At 33.4% G+C, this 25912-nt stretch overlaps 1 long non-coding RNA gene across 4 annotated transcripts in view; it reads right to left on the bottom strand.

The window, feature by feature from the left end:
- The window catches only part of LOC141380553 (uncharacterized), an 80667-nt gene that overhangs the window by 54551 nt on the left and 204 nt on the right, over positions 1-25912 (bottom strand). The window contains exon 2 of one of the 4 annotated variants that reach the window (XR_012398703.1): positions 18794-18832. The exons of the other annotated variants lie outside the window; for them this stretch is intronic. This is a non-coding gene — a long non-coding RNA (uncharacterized lncRNA). The remainder of the gene's footprint in view (positions 1-18793; positions 18833-25912) is intronic. 4 annotated transcript variants of the gene reach the window in all.

Genomic DNA, 25912 nt, shown 5'->3' with positions numbered 1-25912 from the left:
TACATAATTTGTGATCTCCAAAATTGTATATAGGGCTACGTTTTCAGACTGAGCATATGTTGTCTAAAACAAAGGATAAATAAAAAAGACACAAGACTCTCACATGGTATTAAAAGCCAAAGAGTAGAAATGAGTTTTAGGACTAGATTTAAAAACAAAAATGGGTCAGGCCTGCCTAACATGCAAAGGCAAATTATTTCAAAGTTTAATGCATTTAAAGAAAAGCTGCATTATGTCATTAAAAAAAATAGCAGCAGGAGCCACAAAATGTTGACTAAAAAAATTAACTAAATAAAAATACAGAGGATGATGCCTTTTCCACTAATGGAGCCGCTTAATAGCACTGGCTGTTTTGGGGAATTAACTGAGATCTATTAATAAGCGCTGGCGTCATTTGGGCTGTTGATTTTTCTCTAATGGCGGTAAAAAAGCTTGAATGAGCAGCACACTGCGCCGGACAATGAGACGACATGCACAGATCACGTTTCCTTCTTGTTTGTTTTCTTAGGATAAGGTTTGCCTGAGTAAAGAAAATACCAGCCTTCACTGAGGCCGTCAGTGCAATGTGCTGAAATCTAGAAAGAAGCGGAAGTAAATAAAATACGTACCATATAGTTTATGTGTTTTATTACTGTAAACTCGCACTTAACAGATCATTTGAATCGGTTAGTTGGTTTTGAACTGATCACTTAAATCAATGTGCTGCTGCTAACTGCTGATTCTTATTGGACTGATCATTTGAATCAGTGAGTCATTAACAGCTGATTCTTTCTGTATGGATTATTTGAATCAGTGGCTGTTTCTCAATATGCGTTCTTCAGCGGTCTTGCGTCCTCGTGTTCTCGTGAAACGTCATCATCAGCTGCCTAAGTTCAGTTCCAATACTCAAGACTGCAAGTACGGAGGACGCGTGAAACTTCCCGGATGTGTTCTTGATATCGAGGACGCACTGATGCTGACTTGAGCACCGAACTCGCTCTGGAAGTCCCAGAAGTCATTGCGACTGGAGGTGGGAAGCGCTGCATTTTATTTAGATTTATTATTAAAGTTTAGAGATATCACTTATTTACCTCAGGAGTTTCCCTAAATGAAACGGTGAAAGTAAACATTAACATGAACATCTTAATAAAGGAATAAACACATTAAGAGTTGTTTGCTGAAATTCGTATTAAAATCTGTTTTATTTATATTGTGCAGAGTATATTTATAATGTTTTTATGCAAAGTATATATTTTGAAAAGGGGAAAAACAATAAATTGCTGTATGAATGCTTTAATGTTTAAATAATTTACCATTTAAAACGCGTGAAGGTCACATGACCATCAGGAAGAACGCAGCATCCCATTTCTCAAAGGACGCGTTCTCTGCCCTCGCGGTCTCCTGAGTTCGTTCTTCCGAGGACACCTGGCAAGACCGCTCTCCACAAGAACACAAGTCCGTTCTCTGCGTTCTTGGAATTAAGAAACAGCCAGTGAGCTGCTAACTGCTGATTCGCTCTTAACTGATCATTTGAATCAGTGAGTTGTTGCTGACTCGCTCTGGAGTCCGTTTCCAAAACATTGGCGTAACTCACGTCTGAACTATCATAGTATGATGCATTGTTTGGGAAAAGAACAATGCAGTGACGAGTGTTTCCCAAAACCCGTAGTTTTTCTGTCGCAGATCCATCGTTTGAACCAAGCAAGTTATAACGTAAAAAGCCCATAATGATGCTCTAAACGGGGTGGAGTAACAACTTCTTTAGAGAAGAACCCCATAATTTATTTGTGCAAAAATTAAATTATTTTACACGCACACACATTTTAAAAAATCCAATATTAGTTTTGGTAAAAACCTGCACTCGTTTTCCATATTAATTTAAATATATGTAAATGGCACATATAGGGCCTGTGTTTCCTTAACAAATATTATTGAGAACAATACATATTCTATTCTAAAACATAAAACCACTTACAAAAGTTAACACATATTCTAATATCATATATAAATCACATTAATAAATAAATAAAAATAAATAAATAAATAAATAAATAAATAAATAAATAAATAATGAGGCTATTTATTAAGAAATTAAATTTAATATTATTTATTAGCAAATGAAAAAAATTCTACTTTAATAATAATACTAATAATGATGATGATGATGATAATAATAACAATAATAATAATAATAATAATAATAATAATAATAATAATAATTATTATTATTATTATTATTAGGTAGAATTTTATTTATTTATTATTTATTTTTTGAAAAGTCTACTTTTACAATTTGACACATGCAAACCCCTGCAGAAATGTCATGTACAGTACAGATATTAATAAATAGCCTACTATAAATTAAAAGCATTATTGTATGATATATTTTTTGTTTTTGCAAGCTCTGGAGATGTAACAAAAATTCTGCGTTTGAATAATAGGTCGCCTATAGCTTTTGTCATGAGCCACGGCTGTGTTCAAAATGACATCAATGTTTTCATAGTGCACAGCGAAGGGAGCGCAATTGTAAACATGAAGATTGCTAAAACTAAACTGTAGAAATACTTTGAAAGCAAATTACACCTATAAGAGAGATGAGTTTAATGCTTTATTTAAAATATAATTCCAAGTTTAAATGTTAGAATGTTTTAAATGAACAGTGCATATTGGGATAACTGGAAATTGAACACAGCCAGGAACTATGTTTCTCACTACAGCATCAGAGGTTTAGTTGAAAGCATACAAGTTTGCGATGCAGTTTGTGAATGTTTATTGGAACGATGGATTTGGGAAACGCCAATTCAACGAACTATGTTTGTAACGACGGAACTTGCAACCTTAGTTGGATTTTCGGAAACGCACCCCTGGACTGGTCAATTGAAACATCAATTGAATTTGATGTATCAACTATATATATATATATGTATGTATGTATGTATGTATGTATATATATATATATATATATATATATATATATATATATATATATATATATATATATATATATATATATATATATATATATATATATATATATATACACAGTTGAAGTCAGCATTAGTAGCCTACCTTTGAATTTTTTTTTCTTTTTTAAATATTTTCCAAATTTCCTAACCTATTATTCACATTAACTGCTGACTCACTCTGAACTGATCATTTGAATCAGTGAGTCTTTAACCATGAACTCACTATGATCAATTCATTTGAATCAGTGAGTTGAATAGATGCAATAAGAATATAAGCTTTCTCACGGGTCCCGTTCTTTTCGCTTTTTTCTGCTTTCTGCTACAGATGATGAAACTTATTGGAGTACAATATATTGTTTTGAAATGAAGTGAAGTAAAAGTTTCATAAAATAAAAAAAACTCAAATAAACAAACCTCTTATTCAGCACATGAGCAGGACTGTTTCATTAAACCAACCCAAATCTAGCCACACGTTCAAATATTCAAAACATGGTTTGGGTTTGCTGGATTTGGATATCTGTGCTTTCTGAGCGAGCCGATGATTTGCATTTATCCAGGCAGGGTGGTTTACTTTAAATCACCTTCTGGTTGAGGGTGGTTTTGTTCAGCATATTTTTACAGCTCACCAGAAAAATGAGCCAACGTGGTAGAGCTTTATTGATAGTAAATCACAGGTTTTATGTAGGGGAGAGTTTCAGCCTAAAAACAACTAACTAACAATTGAGACAGTTTTAAGAAAGCTGCATTGTACAATATACATGTCACAAAATTATAAAAAGTAACAATGCTTTCAGATGAATAAAACTTCTTTTATTGTAATATCAGACCATCTAGTTTTTCACAATTTTTTTGTGTGTGATTTTTGCAATAAAATGGCAGTGTAATTCCCAGAAATTTGCAGACAATTTTGCGATTAAAAATATAGATATAAATGTAAAAAATTACATATATATATATATATATATATATATATATATATATATATATATATATATATATATATATATATATACACACACACATCTTTTTGCACAGTCCTGTTGGATTCGCCTGATTTGTTGACAAATTTAACGGAGAGATTTTTTTCAACGCATTTCTAAACATAATAGTTTTAGTATCTCATTTCTAATAACTGATTTATTTTATCTTTGCCATGATAACAGTACATAATATTTTACTAGATATTTTCAAGACACTTCTATACAGCTTAAAGAGACATTTAAAGGCTTAATTAGGGTAATTAGGCAAGTTATAGTATAACGATGGTTTGTTCTGTAGACTAAAAAATAGCTTAAAGGGGCTAATAATATTGTTCTTAAAATGGTTTTAAAAAAAAATTAAAACAGCTTTTATTCTAGCCGAAATAAAACAAATAAGACTGTCTCCAGAAGAAAAAATATTATCAGACATACTGGGAACATTTCCTTGCTCTGTTAAACATCATTTGGGAAATATTAAAGATATATATAAAAGATTTGATAACAAATTCAAAGGGGGGCTGATAACTGACTTCTGACTTCAATTGTTTCTGTATATATATATTATATATACAACAGTGCTGTCTGGTTCTTAAATCTGATTGGCTGATAGCGTGTGATATTTTGCCAGTAACATCACACAAAGGCCTCTTCACCCTTCACTGTGTATTACTCTGCCCACATACAGCCAGCAACAAGCAGAGACACAATAGTTTGACAAATATTACTGTTCTTAGACAACAAAATGTACTTTTGAGGCTTTTTTAGTCGAGAATGTATCTGTTTAGATTGCAACTAAGCAGTTTATTTGTAAGAATAGTGCCTATTGTAAAATATTTACAATTTCTGAGAGACAGCTCGTTGGCGGCCAAAGACGGTTGACTTTGTCTATCTACAAGATGGTGCCAGGACTGCATAATAAGCCCTTGCTTAGTGTGTTTTCCTGAGCGTGAATAAGAAGCTGAAAAACGTAAATGACGCGATTTATAAGGTGGACCGGATAGAGTCAATAAGAAGCTGCGAATAAGAAGCTGGATTCAGCCTCGTGCCTCCTTATCGCAAACAAAACAGCAAACTGGTAAATTAGTGATTGCTCTGTTTTTTCTAGGTTAATTATTGTGATTTTGTAATGGTCGCTTAATTTTTTATATGCACTCTGTATAAATGTCCCCTTTAAGAGAACTATTCCTGTGGTTGTTTTACCGTTGAGATGTAAGCACGCATGTATGGGAGCTTAGTTCAGTTCAGCGAGCTTTGAGGAAAAGTGTGATGGTCGCTCTCCCGCAGTATCTTTCTTGAATTTCAATAATGTAACAATTTATTTTGCGACGGATGTTTGAGTGTATTTTTCTTTTCCTTTTGCCTACTCATTGTCGTTGACTGGCATGTATGTAGTCGACAGCACTTGAGAGAAACGCGTAAAGGCCAATATGAAGAGAGTTTCTGTCTCCTTTTTTTTATTCCCTAAAGTCTCCGGGTAAATGCTGAGACAATGCCGACGGCAACAGAGAAATACTGTTGACTGTAATAGACTGTAGGGAGAAATCTTTGTAGACGGATGGCATTTCATGTCACGTTCAGCCATATAATCTTAAAATGTTAGCAAAATTCACCTGTTTTGTCATCACCTTAAGGGGGTCACACACCAGAGGCGCCGCTTCACATTACGTTATAGAGAATCATTCAAACACTAGCTCTAAAGTGACGTTGGTGAATTAATATCGGCTTCTGCTGTTATGAGGTCAGCTGCAGATGTGAATGGCGGAAGAAAGTAGTTCCTAATACAAAAGGGTTTTAGACTTTCCATGTTTTACTATCTTTTTTTTATATACAAGATTGTGTTGTCGAACTATTGTATAAATGTAGTATCACATTCGTAGCAGTGTGATATGGCTGTATATCAGCACTGGTGGGGCGCCAACGCACGCCTCCCACCAGTGCTGATATACAGCCATATCGCACTGCTACTCGTGTGATATCGCTCATATATATCAGTGTGTGTGTGTGTGTTTGTGTGTTTGTATGTAGGTTTTTTTTTTTTTTTAATGTGTTTTTGACATGTCTTTTTGATGTTGTTTTGACTTCAAGGTGCCCACTGGGACAGCAGAGATTCTCAAAAAGTCTGAGATGATATCCATCATCTTCAGCTGGAGTCTCCTCTGACATTAGATCCCATTTGCATTTGATCCCATTACTGTGCAGCATCACAATGGCCAAATAAAGCCATCTTTCCTGTGGGAGGATCACCAAACATTTTTCCCAAACGGCAGTGAAAACAAAGAGCGCGAGCTATGAGCTTTTGACTTGGCCAACACAACAAAATCTGCTGACTGGAGGAAAATAAGTCACGTCTGAGGCCAAAACTCAACGACAAAGCAGATTGTATTTACAAGCGCCCTGAAAACACACATGTTAGAATAAACATACGTGTTCATATGCAGCTGGCATGTTAAAACTTACAGCTCAGAGGCGAGAAGTCCATTTTTTTCATTACGTTTATCAACTTTAACAAACTATCCTAAATTATGAGTGAAATAATGTAAATTAGCATGATTGTTTTTATTTCCCCGTTTACTTCTGCTTTTGAATTGCATTATGGGACCTTGATCTTTCTTCCGATAACTTTTAACTTTGAAAAGCTGGAAAAAAGTCTTTTATTAATGTTTTTAATAGTTGAATGTGATATATTGTCTGCATTGGTGCTGTCTATATTATGGTAGAAAAAGCTTGTAATAAACTGCCAGTACATTTTCTTTTATTTTACAGACTTATTTCTCTCTACATATTATTTCTTCTACATTATATTTATTTTTTTTACGATATTATAATTGTAATAATTATAATTATAAATAAGGGATGAATAAAATATTATTTTTAACTATTACAATGTCAATAAAAGTCCCTTTGCTAAACTGTCGAGTTGATTTTTCAACATCAAAAGTCGCCAGGGCAGAGATCAACATCCCATAAAGCACTCCACAACCATAAACAAAAGGACAACGCTTACTAAATAGTGAAACTGTTTAATAACAGCTATTTTTTACAGTGTATATTTGGTTTATTTATGTTTAAAGATAATTAACACTCTTATTCTGACCTGGATTTATTAAAATGTAAGATAAACCAAATATTGCACAAAATAAACAATTATTTATTATATAATAATTAGTGCTGCAAAATTAGTGCATTAACTCATGCGATTAATTTGAAATATTTGATGCGTTAAAAAATTAACGCTGTTAACGCAGTTGCAGGTTTTTTTTTTACTTCCTGTTGTACTCGACGTGTGTTCAACATACAAAGAAATATGGATAAGACCAAGGAAGCACTTTTTGAAGTCAAGTTTCTGTATAAAATAATAATGTCTCATTACCAGGTTATCCAGCGTTTCCTCCAGAGATTCGTGCAATTTTGGGTGTTTCATTTTTAACTTTCGACTTTTGTTTTGATGGAATTTGATACCGCATGGCGAACGGAAAGAAAAACCTCCGCATTTCATGACTCGGTGGTCCTTTAAGGTAATTAAAATCGCTGCTTACATGGTAGACTGGAGTATTATCTCATATTAAAATCGGAGTATTGGTGTCCATGTAAATGTAATCAGAAAGTGCTAGATCAGGGGTCGGCAACCCAAAATGTTGAAAGAGCCATATTGGACCAAAAAAAACAAAAACAAATATGTCTGGAGCCGCAAAAAATTAAAAGCTTTATATAAGCCTTATAATGATGGCAACACATGCTGTATGTATTTATATTAGCTATATTAGCCTACTATAAAAATGACTTCGTTGGCTACAAATACATACTGAGCCTTCATGATTAAATGTTCATTTCCCTGCAGTGCATCCTGTAGAGAATGACGCGCCACGTGACTACTCTGTTCTACGATGCCGTCTCAAGTTTAACTTAATTACAGTATATTAATGAATTATGTTTAATGTTCAAGTGTAACTTCATTACAATATTAATGAATTGTTTAATGATCAAGTTTAACTTCATTACAATATTAATGCATTATGTTTAATTATCAAGTTTAACTTCATTAAAATATTAATAAAATATGTTTAATGATCAAGTTTAACTTCATTACAATATTAATGAATTATGTTTAATGTTCAAGTTTAACTTCATTACAATATTAATGAATTATGTTTAATGATCAAGTTTAACTTCATTACAATATTATTGCATTATGTTTTGCTTTGATGAAATTAAAGAAATGCAATAAAGAAATCAGATTTTTTAAATGTTTTTTTTTATTTTGAGGATTCAAAAAAACAACATCAAAATGAACGTGCACAATGTGCCCCTTATCTGGGCAACAAACAGTGCAATAAAACGCAGCCTGCCATTTCCATTTCAAGATCAGCTCGAGTCATTCCTGGGAATGTGCTCAACAAGGAAGGGTCAATCTTCAGGGGTGTGTGTCAAGGAAAGACAGTCTCGTTTTTTCCTTTCGCAACTCGCAAAATCTGCTCCCAAATGCAGTTTGCATATCAACGATCGCACCTTGTAAATAATCACCGTTGAGTTAGTGATCGGGATGGGCTTCTTTGAATTCTCTCAGGGAGGGAAAATGAGAAAGCGTGCCCCGCTGTACATCTTTGGCAAAGACAGCTTGCGCTCCATGGCGCATCACACAGCCGCCGGTTTGTTTACAACAGCTACCTGCCTGGCATCCCGCCCTGCTGATAGAAACGTGTGTCGCAGGCTATGACGCAAATCTTTGTTGACAGAAATGTTGAAAATAAATATTCTACACACTTTTACAGCATTGGAAAACGTTAAGATTGTTTGTCCTCCTATAGAAACCATATTAAAACAAAAATATATTTACCTCCCTCATCGTTTTCCATTTTCAAACATTTTTTGAAAAAGTTCCAGGGAGCCACTAGGGCAGCGCTAAAGAGCCGCATGCGGCTCTAGAGCCGCGGGTTGCCGACCCCTGTGCTAGATGAAGTCGCACTCTTCTGCCTTTCAGCATGCGCACTCCAATGTTTCATTAAGTTTGACATGTTTCCCCCGTTAACGCAACTTTTGTAAAGCGTCTGCTTCGCTTTGTTGTGTCAGAATCCTTGTGAAATACAGTAATACTTTAGAACGCTTAGTTTAAGCAAATTTTATGAACGCGATCATGTGTGTTGAATCTGGAGGGAGTTGCTCCGGCTGCCCTGTTCTGCGCGCGTTGCGTGTGTGTGCACGTTTCTTAGCAACAAACCTGCCTAAACCGAAGCCACTAAATTAAAAAGTTACGAATTGCCGTCAGATTCTCACATCATTTAAAGGAAAAGGTCCACATTGTCCCCCGATAATGTCAACAGACTGGACTGTCTTAGAAACTGACTGAATGTAAAGGAGGACTAAGCAAAATAGTTTCTACTTTATAATAATGATATATAATAATAATGTTCTCAATTTACAGCAATACAACTTTACAATTAGTAATTCTTTGTATTTAATACTTTATTATTATTTTTATTTTCCATTTTCCATATCTGCAATGCCTGTATTTTGGCATTTTTTTGCAGTCCACTCAGAATTAGTGGCCTCAGAAACTCAGAACCCCCCGACCCCCATTTCTGTTACCGGAAAACTAAATTCTTGACCCAGATGAAAGAAGAATCCCTCAACAATAAACCCCGGAGCCCATAAATGAACTCAACTAATAATAGTACCTTCTCCTTACAATTATTTGCATCACACCTTCAGGGACATAAAAGAGAACAATGGCTCCGATGTTTTACATAAAGTCATTGAATAACAATAGGAGGTTTGTGGCACTGTATTTCTCTCAATGGGTCTTCCCCAAACAAAACAAAACAAAACAAAAAAGTGTCCATCACAAATGACATTTCTGCGACAGCACCTCTTTGTCCTTTTAAGGACTTTTATGGGGGTTTAAGCAGCACATTCATCGGCTAAAAAAATTATAGTTATTTTTCGACCCCCGTGGAAGTGTTTTAAAACCGGCAGAAGAAGAACAAAAGAGGCGTCACATTGTAATGCTTCCTGACAGGCAGGAGAGACAAAAACAACACAACTGTCAACACAAAACACACATCTGACAAATCAAGAGCTGAGAACGTCATCAGTAAGAGAGCAAATACCATTCACATCCCGAGAGAGATCCCTGAAATAATTAGACAATAATAAATACATTTAATTAAATTATAAAAATACATAGGAGTATTAAAATAGCTAGATTACTTAGATGTGATTGGTAAAACTATTGTGAGGGGTATAAACTGCAACAAAAGTACAATTTGTGATATTAAATGGTATTTTAATTTAAGCACATGTAGAATGGTTTGGTACACTTGAAAAAGTGATTACTTTCTGATAAACATTTTTTTTTTGTATGAAATTTTTTAAATGTGGGTCGTCAGTTCTTTTTTTTTCTTTTTTTTTCCCCCTAATAAGTATTGTATTTAAATGCAGGCAGCTTTTATCTCTTTCAAAATGCTAATATTATGAAGATAATGAAGACGATAAAAAAATAATAATTCATAATAATAATAATAATAATAATAATAATAATAATAATGATGATGATGATGATGATGATGATAATAATAATAATGATAATAATAATAATAATAATAATAATAATAATAATAATAATAATAATAATAATTATTATTATTATAATTATATTAAATGTTTAATAAATATTCCCAGAGATGGGTTGCGGTTGGAAGGGCATCCGCTGCGTAAAAAAAAAACGTGCTGGATAAGTTGCGGTTCATTCCACTGTGGCGACCCCGGATTATTAAAGGGACTAAGCCGATAAGAAAATGAATGAATGAATGAATAAATATTATTATATTTCTTTCTTGTATGTATTTGGTGCAGTTTGAGTTTAGGTATCATTATTAAAGTTTTAAACTAATTTAAACTAAAAATGTTGTTTATGTTAAAAAACATAACATATTTAAAAGCATGTGTCATTCTTTCACAAAAAACAAAATCTTAAAATGATAACACAAGCATATTCATGTTAAGATCCAGCTCTCAAGCAAACTAAATAAAATGACCCTCAACATGACGCTCAAGCTCCTCCCGATGTCCTTAAATCTCACATTTGCATATCAAAACAGCCGTTCCTGCCTCCCTTAAAGACATTAACATAAAATTTACAAGCGCCAAAACACAAGCTTCACAACAGAACCCCCAAATAATCCAAACACAATGAGCACCAATAATCAAACATCATTGATTTACAGCTGAAAACTAAATGATTAGCCTCAACATTCTTCAAAATATCTTATTTTAGAACAAAGAAACTAACTTTTTTAACTATCTTGATTTTGATTAAACAGTGTGTACATTTCTATTTTTTGGTTGAACTATCCCTTTAAATATCTACTTTTTAAAATATTTTGATTCTAATGGAATCAAACCCATGTTATCCAATGAAGCCTTTAAATTTCACTTTAAGCTGAGTACTAATATCTTGCAAAATAGCAAAATATTATGTATTGTCATCATGGCAAAGAATAAATTAGTTATTAGAAATTAGAAGATATTTTGAAGTATATTTACTGCAAAAAACTAAAATCAAATTACATTTACCAGTCATTTCTAACTTACATTGACAGAAAACGTCAAGTTATAGCTCGCATTAGCCATGATAATGTATGTTTTTGTGCTACTTTAACTTTCTAAACTGTTTCAACTTATTTTATAAGAGATTTAACAGTTTCATGCAGGTTGAAATGACTTGTAAAGAATTAACTTTGTATTTATTATTTTCAATTATTACAGTTTGGATTCCTACCATAGATGTTTCAACATTCTTCAAAATATCTTCTTTTAAAATAAAGAAACTCACTTTTGTAACCATCTTAATTTTGATTAAACAGTGTGTAAATTTAAATTTTTTTGGGTGAACTATCCCTGTAAATATCCCCTTTTTTTCTGATTGGAATACTAATATTTTGCAAAATATCTAGAAAAATATTATGTACTGTCATCATGACAAAGAATAAATAAATGAGGTATTACAAATTAGAAAGATATTTAAAGTATTTTACAGCAAAAAAACTGGAATCAAATTACAAATACCAGTAATTTCTAACTTACATTGACAGAAAACGTCAAGTTATAGCTCGCATTAGCCATGATAATGTATGTTTTTGTGCTACTTTAACTTTCTAAACTGTTTCACCTTATTTTATAAGAGATTTAACATTTTTATGCAAGTTGAAATGACTTGCAAAGCAGTACCTTTTTATTTATTTATTTATTTTTTACTACAGTTTGGGTTCCTACCATAGATATTAATGACCGGTTTACAACATTCTTCAAAATATCTTCTTTTAAAACAAAAAAAACTCACTTTTTCAACCATCTTAATTTCGATTAAACAGTGTATACATTTTCATTTTGGGTGAACGATCTCTTTAAAGATCATCTTTCCCCCCAATTGGCTACAGAATAAAACTGCACTTTAAACTGAATACTAGTATCTTGCAAAATTTCTAATGAAATATTTTGTACTGTTATCATGGCAAAGAACAAATAAATGAGTTATTAGAAATTAGAAGATATTTTGAAGAATGTTGGAAACTTGTAGCCATATTTACTGCAAAAAAAGTGGAATCAAATTAATTTAACAGTAATTTTTAACTTATATTGAAAGACAACATCAAGAGATATAATGTATTAGCCATGACAATGTATGTTTTATGTGCTACTTCAACTTACTAAACTGTTTCAACTTCATTTGTTAAGTTGAAATGACTTGCAAAGCAGTAGTTTATTTATTTATTTTAATATTTTTTACAGTTTCTTTCCTACCATGGATATTAAAGACTAGTGGTTTTCAACATTCTTTAAAATATCTTCTTTTAGAACAAAGAAACTCACTTTTGTAGCCACCTTGATTTTGATTAAACTGTGTGTAATTTTTAATTTTTTGGGGTGAACTATCCCTTTAAATATCCTTTTTTTTTCTGATTGGAATACTAATATTTTGCAAAATATCTAGAAAAATATTATGTACTGTCATCATGACAAAGAATAAATAAATGAGGTATTACAAATTAGAAAGATATTTGAAGTATTTTTACAGCAAAAAAACTGGAATCAAATTACAAATACCTGTAATTTCTAACTTACATTGACAGAAAACGTCAAGTTATAGCTCGCATTAGCCATGATAATGTATGTTTTTGTGCTACTTTAACTTTCTAAACTGTTTCACCTTATTTTATAAGAGATTTAACATTTTTATGCAAGTTGAAATGACTTGCAAAGCAGTACCTTTTTATTTATTTATTTATTTTTTACTACAGTTTGGGTTCCTACCATAGATATTAATGACCGGTTTACAACATTCTTCAAAATATCTTCTTTAAAAACAAAGAAACTCCCTTTTTTAACCATCTTAATTTTGATTAAACAGTGTGCACATTTTCATTTTGGGTGAACGATCTCTTTAAATATCATCTTTCCCCCCAATTGGCTACAGAATAAAACTGCACTTTAAACTGAATACTAGTATCTTGCAAAATTTCTAATGAAATATTTTGTACTGTTATCATGGCAAAGAATAAATAAATGAGTTATTAGAAATTAGAAGATCTTTTGAAGAATGTTGGAAACTTGTAGCCATATTTACTGCAAAAAAAGTGGAATCAAATTAATTTACCAGTAATTTTTAACTTATATTGAAAGAAAACATCAAGAGATATAATGTATTAGCCATGACAATGTATGTTTTATGTGCTACTTCAATTTACTAAACTGTTTCAACTTCCTTTTTTAAGTTAAAAATGACTTGCAAAGCAGCAACTTATTTGTTTTTTGAATTATTTTTACAGTTTCTTTCCTACCATGGATGTTAATGACTGGTTTTCAACATTCTTCAAAACATCTTCTTTTAGAACTAAGAAACTTACTTTTGTAACCATCTTAATTTTGACTAAACAGTGTGTGAATTTTCATTTTTGGGGTGAACTATCCCTTTTAAATACCCTCTATTATCCAACTGGAATACTAATATCTTGCATCATAGCTACAGTGAAATATTATGTACTGCTATCATGGCAAAGTCCAAATGAATAAATTACAAATAAGTTATTAAAAATATGTTGAAAAAAAATCTCTCCGTTAAAAAGGACTTGGGAAATTTTTGCAAAAAGAATGAAAATTTGACAGGAGGGCTAATAATTCAGACTTCAACTATATATGTAATTTCATCCTCCTGTTCTTAATGAAAACCGCTGTCTGAAGAGGCAGAAGCGTCGTCCTCCTTTTCTAAATGTTTACCTGAGCAAAAACGAACATAAAAGAGCCACTTTGCTGAACACTCCGGTCTCTTGGAACATATCAATATTTTGATTTTTCTACCAAGGCTGAAAGATGCTCATATAGGGGGAAAAGAAAATCCATATCGCCATTGACCAGACAACTTAATTACATTAGAGGCCGTCTCCAGCCTGTAGGTTGATGGGCCATCGAAATGCATGCAAACGAAGACTACAAAAAAAAAAAAAAGGTCAAAAGCATATTGTTATCAAACTGTGAAAGAGCGGGACAGAGCCGTTGTGTCAACGTCTGATAAAGAGAAGTGCTGAGGAGCAGAGAAAACACGCACCAAATGCCCCCCAATTGTGATATAAGATCACAAAAACAATGCATAAGTGTTTCGTTTCTATTTGCTTTGCTCAACCCTGGATTGAGTGTTGCAGGCGCTTTCAGTGAAAAGGATTTTTTACATGTGAAAGGTCTTACTGAAGCAGACTCTGGAAGTGTTACATGACCTTATACAAAATTAATGCAGAGTGGAGAATTAGTGACATATCAAATGTAAATCTAAATTTTGTTGTTGTGAGGAGTCATAGTTGTTAAACTACCAAAAATGTACTATATTACTGATTTATTTTAATTTAATTTACATGTTTCAACTCTTTTTTTCCCCCAGAGTTTATATCTTAAATTTTTTTTTTTATCCTCATAATTTAGTCAGAATTTTTTAACTTAATTTTATATTTTTTATTTTAAGATTTTTTTTCATTGAGTTCATCTTAGAATAACTCAAATTAAAATAAATAATAAGCTAAAATCATGAATGAAAAGACATTTCGTAAATAAATAAATAAAATTAAAAAGAAACAAACTCATCAGATCTGAATGTTTTCTAACAAAATTGAGGGTTTGTCCCGCAATTCAATATTATTAAAATAAAATATTTTTTTCCTACGCAGCCTTTTTTAATCTTCACAATTCGCTTATTTTGTTTGATCAGAAAATATTCATGCAAATTCTAAAAAAGACAAATGTCAAACTTTTGTAAAGAGACTTCATAGAAAAAAATTTGTCAAACTCATAAATTCTGAATGTTTTCTACTTTATTTTTTGCAATTTCAACAGTTTCCTCAGAATTCAGAGTTCACATTTCACATTTTTTTACCCCTTACAATCTAACTCTCTGAGTTTCTCAAAATTTGGACATTTCACATATTCAAATAGTTTCTGATTAAAAAAGTAAAGTCCACAGTTTTGTTCATATTTTTAAAATTTGTTTTTTCAGAATTCTTTTAGCGTTCAGCTTTTCTAGTTGGAGTTTGAGTCAAAAATTTGAATTTTTTCTCAAAATTGTTAGTTCCCCCTCATAATTCTGACAGAATTTTCCATTTCATCTCGAGTTTTTCCTCAGAATTTAGAGCTGACATTTTTTCCTAAAGCTTTCGAAGAGATTATTTCCTTTAAATTCTATTAACATCTAACAATGAATGAGTGAATTCTGACCTCCTTCGCCCAGGCTAAATGAATGTACTGTATATACTGTACACTACCCGGCAAAAGTTTGGGGTCAGTAAGATTGTTATTTTAAAATAAGCTTTACTTGCTCCCCAAAGCTGCGTTTGTTTAATCAAAAACAGTACAAATTGTAAAATTGTGAAATGTTATTGCATTATAAAATAACTGTTCAAAAGTAGTTTATATTTTAATTTAATAATTTATTCCAGTGATTTAAAGATTAATTTTCAGCTTCATTACTGCAGTCTTCAGTCACATGATCCTTCAGAAATCACTCTAATATTAACTATTAATATTATTATTATTATCATTACTATAAAAATAATAATACTAATAATAATAATTAATATTGTTATTGTATTGAATAAAAAATGTATTAAATAATTATTATTGTTTGTATTATTATTATTATTATTATTATTATTATTATTATTATTATTAATGGTAATAGTAATAAAAGCAATAATGACTGTAGTAAATTTCATTTAAAACAACATACAATAAGAAAGCAGTTATTTAATTTTTTTAAATTTATTTTTAACATTATACTTACAGTAATTAATGCTGCCTTGATAAACAGAAGTGTTCTTTAAGGAGTAAAACATGAAGAAAAAAAAAAAACTGACTCCATATTTTTGATCGGTAGTGTATAGGTTACATATTAAAATCCAATGTAAAGGCAGTTAACCCCAAAAATGTAAATTCTGTCATTATTTATTCCTTCTCCACTTATTTGAGCTTCTTTGTTTTGTAGAAACACAAAACAATATATTTTGAAGAATGCTGGAAACCAGTAGCCATATTTCATACAAATTACACTGACAAAAACAAAACAGAACATCAAGTTATAAATGGAATTAGACATAAAAAGTGCTACTTTAACTAACTGAACTGAATTTTTTAAGTTATAAGAGATTTCACAGTTTTATGTAAGTTTAAAAGACTTGTAAAGTTAATTTAATTCAACTTAAAGGCAGTAACTTTTTTTTTTTTAACAATTGTTTTCTACCTGGATATTAAAGACTACTGAATATTTTCAATACCACAAGATATCTTCTTTTATCCTCAACAGAACAAAGAAACTCACTGTTGTAACCATCTTAAATTTGATAAAACTTTGAGTGAGTTTTTATTTTTGGGTGAACTATCCCTTTAAACGTTAATAGCTAGAAAATTCCACAAATCAGGATTTTATTACTATATCCAGCATGTCCAAAATAGTTGTGATTTCCTGAGGTTTCCAGTCAAAACTTTCTGAAAGTTAAACCCCTTCTATCAGTATTTCTAAAGTCAGTCCTAGTTATTTCCAGCTAATTCACTGCAAGAGCCTGTAGTTTCCTCCTTTAAGGACACATTTTCTAGATGTGTGTTTGCGTCAGGCTGGAATGCATTGAAATATACGGTTGTTTTAAGTAGCTGTGAAGGCACTTCTGCATTTTGGGGCTCTTTTTATGACCCCATTCAAAGGCTGACATCTCAAACACAGGAAGGAAGGAACCCAGAAGGGCTTTACAGTATCAAGAGGTCCGTTTGAGCTTCCTTTCTCCTATTTAAACCAGCCTGAACACCCACTTTAAATGGCTACAGTTGGTTACGCTGCCGATATTCTGTCCTGGGACATTGGATATTTGTTTCTCAACTTCAATAACTGCATATGCTATGAGGAATAATGAAGCAGACTAAAACTTATTTTGTTAACATTAAGTTGAGAATTATAAAATTTTTAATAAGAATCAAACTAAAACATTGTGATAATGAGAAATGGAAATTGCTGAATATGGGATTGCTGAAAACATGCAGAAATAAGCTGTAAACTGTCAAATTAGACCCAATGTTGGGTCAAATATGGACAAACCTTAAGAAAAATAAATATAAATATAACAAAAAATATAGGGCGACATAGTGGCTCAGTGGTTGGCACTGTCACCTCACAGCAAGAAGGTCGCTGGTTCGAGTCCCGGCTGGGTCAGTTGGCATTTCTGTGTGGAGTTTGCATGTTCTCCCCGTGTTGATGTGGGTTTCCTCCGGGTGCTCCGGTTTTCCCCAAAGTCAAAAGACATGCAGTAGGTGAATTAAATAAACTAAATTGGCCATAGTGTATGTGTAAATTAGTGTGTATGGATGTTTCCCAGTACTGGGTTGCAGCTGGAAGGGCAACCGCTGCGTAAAACATATGCTGGATAAATTGGCGGTTCATTCCGCTGTGGTGATCCCTGATAAATAAAGTAACTAAACCGAAGCAAAATGAATGAATGAATGAATTATTAAATATAATATAAAAACAATTAATGTAAATCAAACTAAAGCACTGGAAATTGCTAAATACAGAAATGCTGAAAAATCTAGAAATACTGCAAATGATAAATAAATACGTAAATGTGTAAATAATAATAATAATGGGAAATTTATTCATTTATTTTTACAAAACCAAGCAATTTTTCTAATTACTCAAATATTTGTTAGTGTGTTTGCAGCTGTTTTGGTGAATTAATGACCAAAAATTAAGTAGCTATATGAGGATTGGCTGAGATTAGATCCTGGTAATCTGCAAGATAATACATCAAAGAGAGTCATGCAGTTCCCACATAGAAATCATCTTTACGCATAATGGCATTTTACAAGGGCCTGCATTAAGAGGCTCACAAAAAAAGGAGGAGGGGGGGTTGCATTTCCCTGGTGTAATAAAACCCAGGCTGTGCCAAAAGTTTCATAAGCAATGAAACAGCCCTTATGTGCATTGTAAAAGTCTACAATCACATCCTTTTGCATCTGAAACATGTCTGAGAACGTCGGCCATAGTTTTATGTTTTTCTAGACTTTCGCCTGCGAGCAAGTAGAAGATTTACATAAAGCATGAAGGAAAATCTGATGACGACAGAAGCGGAGAGGAGGGGATAAACAAATACAGGAAAGCTAAAAAACAAACAGCTCTTTTTTTTTTGTAAGTACTCCCATCTTATCTTTGTTGTTCAAACCAATCAGTGGGCATTGTTTTTAAGGATGATAGTGACTCATATGGGCAGATGAGAGAATTACAACACACAAGTGAGAAGAAAAACTCTACATTTAAAGGAATAATTCAACCAAAAAAGAAAGTTTACTTACTCTTGAAGTGGTTCTCAAGCCTTTAAGATTTTCTTTCTTCTGTTGAACACAAAAGAAGATGTTTGAAAGAATGCTGAAAAACTGTAACCATTGACTTTCATTGTAAAAAAATGGTTACAGGTTTTCAGCATTCTTCTAAATATTTCTGTTTATGTTTAACAGGAGAAAGAAACTCATAACGGTTTGAAATAAGTAAAGGGTGAGTGAAAATAACATTTGTAATTTTTGAGTGAACAATCCATTTGATTAACATAATTTAACTTACTTTAATTTAAAAAAGAACCTTTGGGTGTCAAGGTGGCGCAGTGGGTAGCACAATCGCCTCAGAGTAAGAAGGTCGCTGGTTCAAGCCCCGGCTGGGTCAGTTTACATATCTATTGGAGTGGGTTTACACATAGTCCACAGACATGTGCTATAGGTGGATTAAATAAGCTAAATTGGCCATAGTGTATGAGTGTGAAAGAGTGTGTAAGGTTGTTTCCCAGTGTTGGGTTGCTAGATAAGTTGGTGGTTCATTCCGCTGTGGCAACCCCTGATTAATAAAGGGACTAAACTGAAAGGAAAATGATTGAATGTATGATTCTCTCCTCTACAGAATCATCCAAATCAATCTTACTGAATTCTTTTCAAACAGAGGTGTTCTAGCTATCTGGTTAAATTGTCCATATCGCAGCATAAATTGCAGAAAAACTAAATATATTTAAATTTATATGATAAATTCAAATGATAAATAAATACAAAATATAACCTGTAAAAATGCTTTATGCTTTAACATTTTCCTCTAACAAATATTTTTAATTCATTCAATAGATAGATAGATAGATAGATAGATAGATAGATAGATAGATAGATAGATAGATAGATAGATAGATAGATAGATAGATATGTGTTGCTATGTGTACACTAGACATAGGCTGGTATAGGTGTCTGACGGTATGATAACCATGGATAAAAATATCACTGTTTCACTGCTCTAAATTATGTTCTTTTTAAACGTCTTGGTAAAAAACTACAATTTGTTCCCCATTAAACACAACCCATTTTATTTTAAGAAATATTTAAAATATTTTGGAGCTGAAAACACATCAAGCTAATAATTAAATTAAATCATTGACTTCTGCAGTCTTCATTACTTTCAACGACACAGAATTTTTTTTACAAAATCTTGTACATTTGTTGGCCTAAAAACTCATTTTAATAGTCATAAAAACAGGTGAAAAAACCAACAACTTGCATATCCCGTAGGAACGGTATAAATCTTTTTAGGTATTTAAAAAAATAGATTTTTCCAAACCCCGATAAACCTTGAAATCGCTTATCGTCTGTGCCTAGATCACACTACAAAATCATAACTTGAATGCTATAAGAAAGAGAAAAGAATCGTTCATTGTTTACCTTGGTCTTTTGTCTATGATTAACACAGCTCACCCCTTCTGACATGTCTTCAGGAGTTTGAGTTGTATAAGTTTAACCAATGCACACAGTCTGAGCCGGAAGGACCCATGATTAGTTTACCTTTTAAGTTTTCTAGGGATTTTTGAGTTGGTCGTTCATCATGAAACAGTATGTGATGACTCAAACCCGAGGACTCAAAGTGAACGGATCAAATCTTTTTCCAGCTCTGACTACATATGATTGGCTTGTGTCTTCATGTGATAAACAAACGACTCAAACACGACAGAACACTCGCTAAAGGAACTAATCTGCTCCCCCAACTGCAAAATGCAGACATGTCAAATGAACGAATCACTCTCTGAGAAGACTCATCGTTCTTGAGTCACATAAAAGATTCATTCAAAATGACCAAATCTTTCAAGAACGACTCGTAGCAAGAAAACTCTGTTATTAAATACTCATCCTCATGTCATTTCAATCCCCTGAGCTCTGCATTCATCTTCGTAACACGAATTAAGATATTTTAGATGATATCCTGGAGCTCTCTAGTCCACCATATCAATGGTTACAACAAAACAAAAACACTGCCAAAACTTTCCACGTGACTTTAGTAGCTCGACTGCAGTCATATCAAGCTCCAAGAGCACTTCTGTGGACCAAAAAATAAAAACAACCTTGTTTGCCAATGTCTTTCACATTAGATTAGGCAGTAACACTTTATTTTGATGGTCCATTTAGTAGGGATGGCTGAAGTGACACTGACGTTTCGACACAGTGTCGAGATCACGAAGCGCAAGTGTTTCGAAACACTGCACAGAAGTATGATCCGAAACCCCCAGGTCACGTGACTAAAGTGTTTCAAAACACCTGGTCACGTGACTAAAGCGATTCAAAGCATTGATAATTTCAGAACCGTTTCGAAATCTGGAGAATCTACATTTGACTAACATGGTCAAGTTCAAGTATCCATCTCCATGATTCTCCATGATTTTATGTATTTTAATCATGTTACTGTTTTATGGTGTAGTCTAGATAGGATACAGCTGCGGATACACCATCAATTTAGCATTATTTCTGTAACATTAAAAACAATAATTAATATTTTTACAGTACAGTGATGGGTTTAGGTTTTGGATAGACGTTAATAAAATACAATGGGAAATGTAATTAATAATATAAATAATTATTGTTAACTGCTGGCCACAACTTTATCTGATCTAGAAACAACCCTGTTTTATGACCAAAACAATACAAATTTATTTACAAGGTGTTTATTCGGATGTCAGAGCAATGTTGAAACAAAACGATACAAAAACAAAGCATTACCAACTGGTAATAAAGCATTTCAAAAATAATTGAATCAGCCTGGATTCGAACCTACTATCACCGGATGGTGATCACAAACTCTAACCGCTCAACTAAACCACTTATAGGTTCAAGGCTACAAAGTGGGGTTAAATACCTCAATTTGCTCGACAGTTCTTTGCTGAAGCTGTTTCAGTGTAATACAAATAAAATGACCAATAGGTGGCACCGTAGAGTGGTGTTTCGAAACGTTTCGAAGCTTCAACACAGTTGTTTCGACTGTTTCAGTGTTTCACGAAGCCTCGCTTTGCCCACCACTACCATTTAGTAGACTGTCTGCTTAATATCAGCTGATACGGCTCCTTCAACAGACATTTAGCTGACTATAAGAAACTTCGCAAGTACATGTTAACTTACACTAGGCATGTCCAAGCCCTGGAGGGCCGGTGTCCTGCAAAGTTTAGTTCCAACCCCAATCAGACACACCTGGCGAGCTAATCAAGCTCTTACTAGCCATCCTAGAAACATCCTTGCAGGTGTGTTGAAGCAAGTTGGAGCTAAAATCTGCAGGATGCTGGCACTCCAGGACTGAGTTTGGACACCCCTGCTCTAAACTATTAAAAATATTGATGAAAGTCACTTTCTTCAAACGTTTCAACATCAAAAGTTGTTGGAGGAAAGACTAATGCAATTCAAAAGCATAAATGTTTTACAGTTTAGATAAAAGCATGCATTATTGCTAGCACTTCAGAAAAGTTCCCTGCGCTCTTTCATGGCTTTCACGGACTGTACGACCTCAGAAACACATGCGATACCTCCAGAAATCTGCACAAACTGTACACACACCGCACAGTACAGCTTCACGCAGCGCTAGACAATCAAAACACAAGACTCTTCTTCTGTTTGAACATCATTCACAGGAGTCACAGCGAGGAGAGAGAGCGCGAGTCAGTACTGAGCTGCTAAATCTATTAGCACTGACGGAAAAATCGATGCGCTCTTGTCCCTGCGAGACTCCCACTCAGATGTAGCCTTCACTTCCATGCAAACACACGGCCGTCTGAAGAATGCAGCGGGGGGACAGTGACAATGAGGTCGCCAAATATTGACTTCTGTCCAGCCGAGAGCTCGAGCTTTTAGAAACGAGGAAAAGTGAGGTCAGGTCAGAGAGTCTCTTTTGAGAGCAGCTGGAAAACTCAATTACTGCGACAGAAAGAGAGAGAGAGAGAGAGATCAGCGATGGAACAGAACCAATTCAGTCTGAAATTAGTGTACGCTTTGTGAAGTTATATTAGATGTAATTGGAAAAATTGAAGAAGGGTTGACGAATGAGAAAAAAAATATAATCTTGATGGTTCTGTGGGTCTCGCCTGTCAAATCTGATCATTAATAATTTGTATTTAATATTGGATTCAAGTCAGGTGATTGGCTGGGCCATTCTACATCTTGATTTTCTTTCTCTGAAAGCATTTGAGAGATTCCTTGGCTGTGTTTTGGATCATTGTCTTGCTGAAATGTCCACCCTGGTTTCATCTTCATCATCCTGCTAATGTAGATGTTGGACTAAAGCAGCTGATATTCATTTACAATGAGAAAGGGTAGAGGGTTGCTAAAGAAAAACTGAGAGATTTCAGTCTCTGTCTGGGCTTTCACTGCCTTTCTACAGCTTTCTACACCAGTTTAAATTTAAATCTAGATCAGGGGTGGCCAACCCTGTTCCTGGAGAGCCACCTTCCTGCAGATTTCAGTTGCAACCCATATCAAACACACCTGCCTGTAATTATCACGTGGTGTTCAGGTCCTAATTAATTGGTTCAGGTGTGTTTGATATGGGTTGCAACTGAAATCTGCAGGAAGGTGGCTCTCCAGGAACAGGGTTGGCCACCCCTGATCTAGATGTCAGGAATTTGATTTCTGGAAATTATGAAATCATAATCAATCTTTAACAAGCGGAAATGTTGATATCAAAACTGCCACTGTTACTAGTAATCTTACTAGCATTTTAGGTAAAAAACTAAATTGTCGACATCAAGAATACTTATCTCATATTCATATCCTGCAAACGGATAGAAGTCATAATTTCCCTTACATTCAATCAGTTCTGGCTTTCTAAGATATCTACCTTTTTACTACATACACCCAATGACGCTTTGTGTGAAACATGGGAGTAACCTCCGTTAAACTGTAAACAATAAGTAAGTGTTAAACAAAACCCTAAGCAAATAATCAGAAAAACGTAACCATACACCTCACAGTTCATCCATCTTATTATAAGTCAACCTATTTGACAAATTACATTCAGCAGACCACGAATAACCCAAAAACCTTAAACAAGTCTTTCCTAAGCAAAATTATAAAGTAGTCAACATTTGAAGTGGATCATCTTCACCTTTCATCAAAGTTGTCCTAAAATTATTCAACAACACCCATTTATTTCATGAGGTAATTCTTAAAAACTGTTTTCAAATATTGGCCACTGTATATTAGAGCTGCACCATATTTGAAAAATAAATAAATAAATACAAAATCTGACACTGCAATATTTTGTTTTGCTGCGATATACAGTAAATTGCCATATGAATATAATTTCACGAGATGTTTTTCTATGCAGTGCATCTGCATACAATAAAATAAATTACAAGCATATTTAAATACGACAAAGCAAAAATTAAAACGGAAATAAACAGTGCTTTGTGGGCAGCCTAACAGTATTCGAGTACAGAAATTGAACAAACGAATTACATGGTCATCCTTGTATAAATACTTAAAAAACATATATATATCTTTACCTTGTAATCTTTAATTAATAAGCTATAATTGCAATGGGACTATTACAGATAAACACATTGCGATATCGATGTTTAAACAATTTATTGTTTAGTCCTACTGAATATTAAACTTTATAATAGTTCACCTAAAAAATAAACATTACTTACTATTTACTTGCCCTCAAGTGATTATATAGGCTACCTTTAAGACTTTCCTTTTTCTGTTGAACACAAAAACCTACAACCATTGACATCCAGGGTAAACAAATACTATGAAAGGCGGTGGTTACAGGTTTCCCAACATTTTTCCCAAATAACTTCTTTTGTGTTCCAACAAAAGAATGAAACTCAGGTTTGTGACAAGTGAAGGGTGAGTAGTTGATGATGGAATTTTTATTTTAAGGTGAACTATGCCTTCAATGTAGAATACAATTCCTGGATCAAAACACAGCTAACTAAAAAAAGCTTGGCCTCAGATATGCTTGTAATACATTAAAACACCAATGGTTTTAAGGGGTTTTGGCCATTTCCAGACTGATTTCAGACATATCCAGCCTGGTTTTAGATGGGTTTTTGCCATTTCCAGGCTGATTTTACACATTTTCCAGCTTGATTTTAGAGGGGTTTTGGCCATTTCCAGCCTGGTTTCAGATGGGTTTTGGCCATTTCCAGACTGATTTCAGACATTTCCAGCCTGGTTTTTGAAGGGTTTTGGCCATTTCCAGCCTGGTTTTAGAAGGGTTTTGGCCATTTCCAGGCTGACTTCAGACGGGTTTTGGCCATTTCCAGGCTGACTTCAGACATTTCAGGCAGTTTTTTTGAGCATGGTAGGCTTCGCTAACTTTATTTCCATGACAGATAAAAATTAATCATAAATTTTAGTCAAATGTAACAAAAATCACTCAGTTTTCACTATGTATGATTGCGGTAAAGTAGGTTTTATATTGCCACATTTGTTCATTTTTGAACAGCAACACACGCCTCTATATTGTTTACCACAGTACTTTGAATATTCAGTCTGAAATTGCATGTAAGTAAGACTTCAAATCAACATTAGCTCTATTTAATCGATGGTAAACAATGGTGTATTTGACAGTCATTGGCTGCTAAATATCATTTCCCTATTTTAGAAGCTGCAAAGAATACGTTTTTGAAGTTAAATTATTAAGAAAAGTCTGAATGTGCAAATATAAAACTTTAACCCAATGCCTATGAGGACAATTTGTACCACAAACTACATTCCAAAAATTGTATATTTTTCACAAACCGGAAACGCAACCAGCAATTTCAAACACAGTGTCCACATGGCGTAAAAAAGCTGGATTAACCGAAAGAGAAATATGAAATGCGATAGTTGTTGGTGAAAAAAAGATAAACAGGCGCAAACAGGTGCTCTCCATCTCTCATATCCACTAAGAGGAAGAGGTCACAGGCTTTATCTGCTTGGATGAGCTACACACGAGTTTTGTGGCGGGGAAAATGGCCTGATATGAGCTTGGTGGTCAGACATATGCACGCACAGGCAAAAAGCAGCACTCATATTTCATGTGTCTCCATCTGCATCTCTACAACTGCCTGAAAAAGATGTTATCTGGTAACTGTCAGTGCAGGAAACGCGATAGTTTTTTTATGCTCTTGCAGGCATTGGTTA

This window comes from Danio rerio, chromosome 23, assembly GCF_049306965.1.
Source record: "Danio rerio strain Tuebingen ecotype United States chromosome 23, GRCz12tu, whole genome shotgun sequence".
Lineage (NCBI taxonomy): Eukaryota > Metazoa > Chordata > Actinopteri > Cypriniformes > Danionidae > Danio > Danio rerio.
This window is presented reverse-complemented; position numbering and strand designations above follow the sequence as displayed.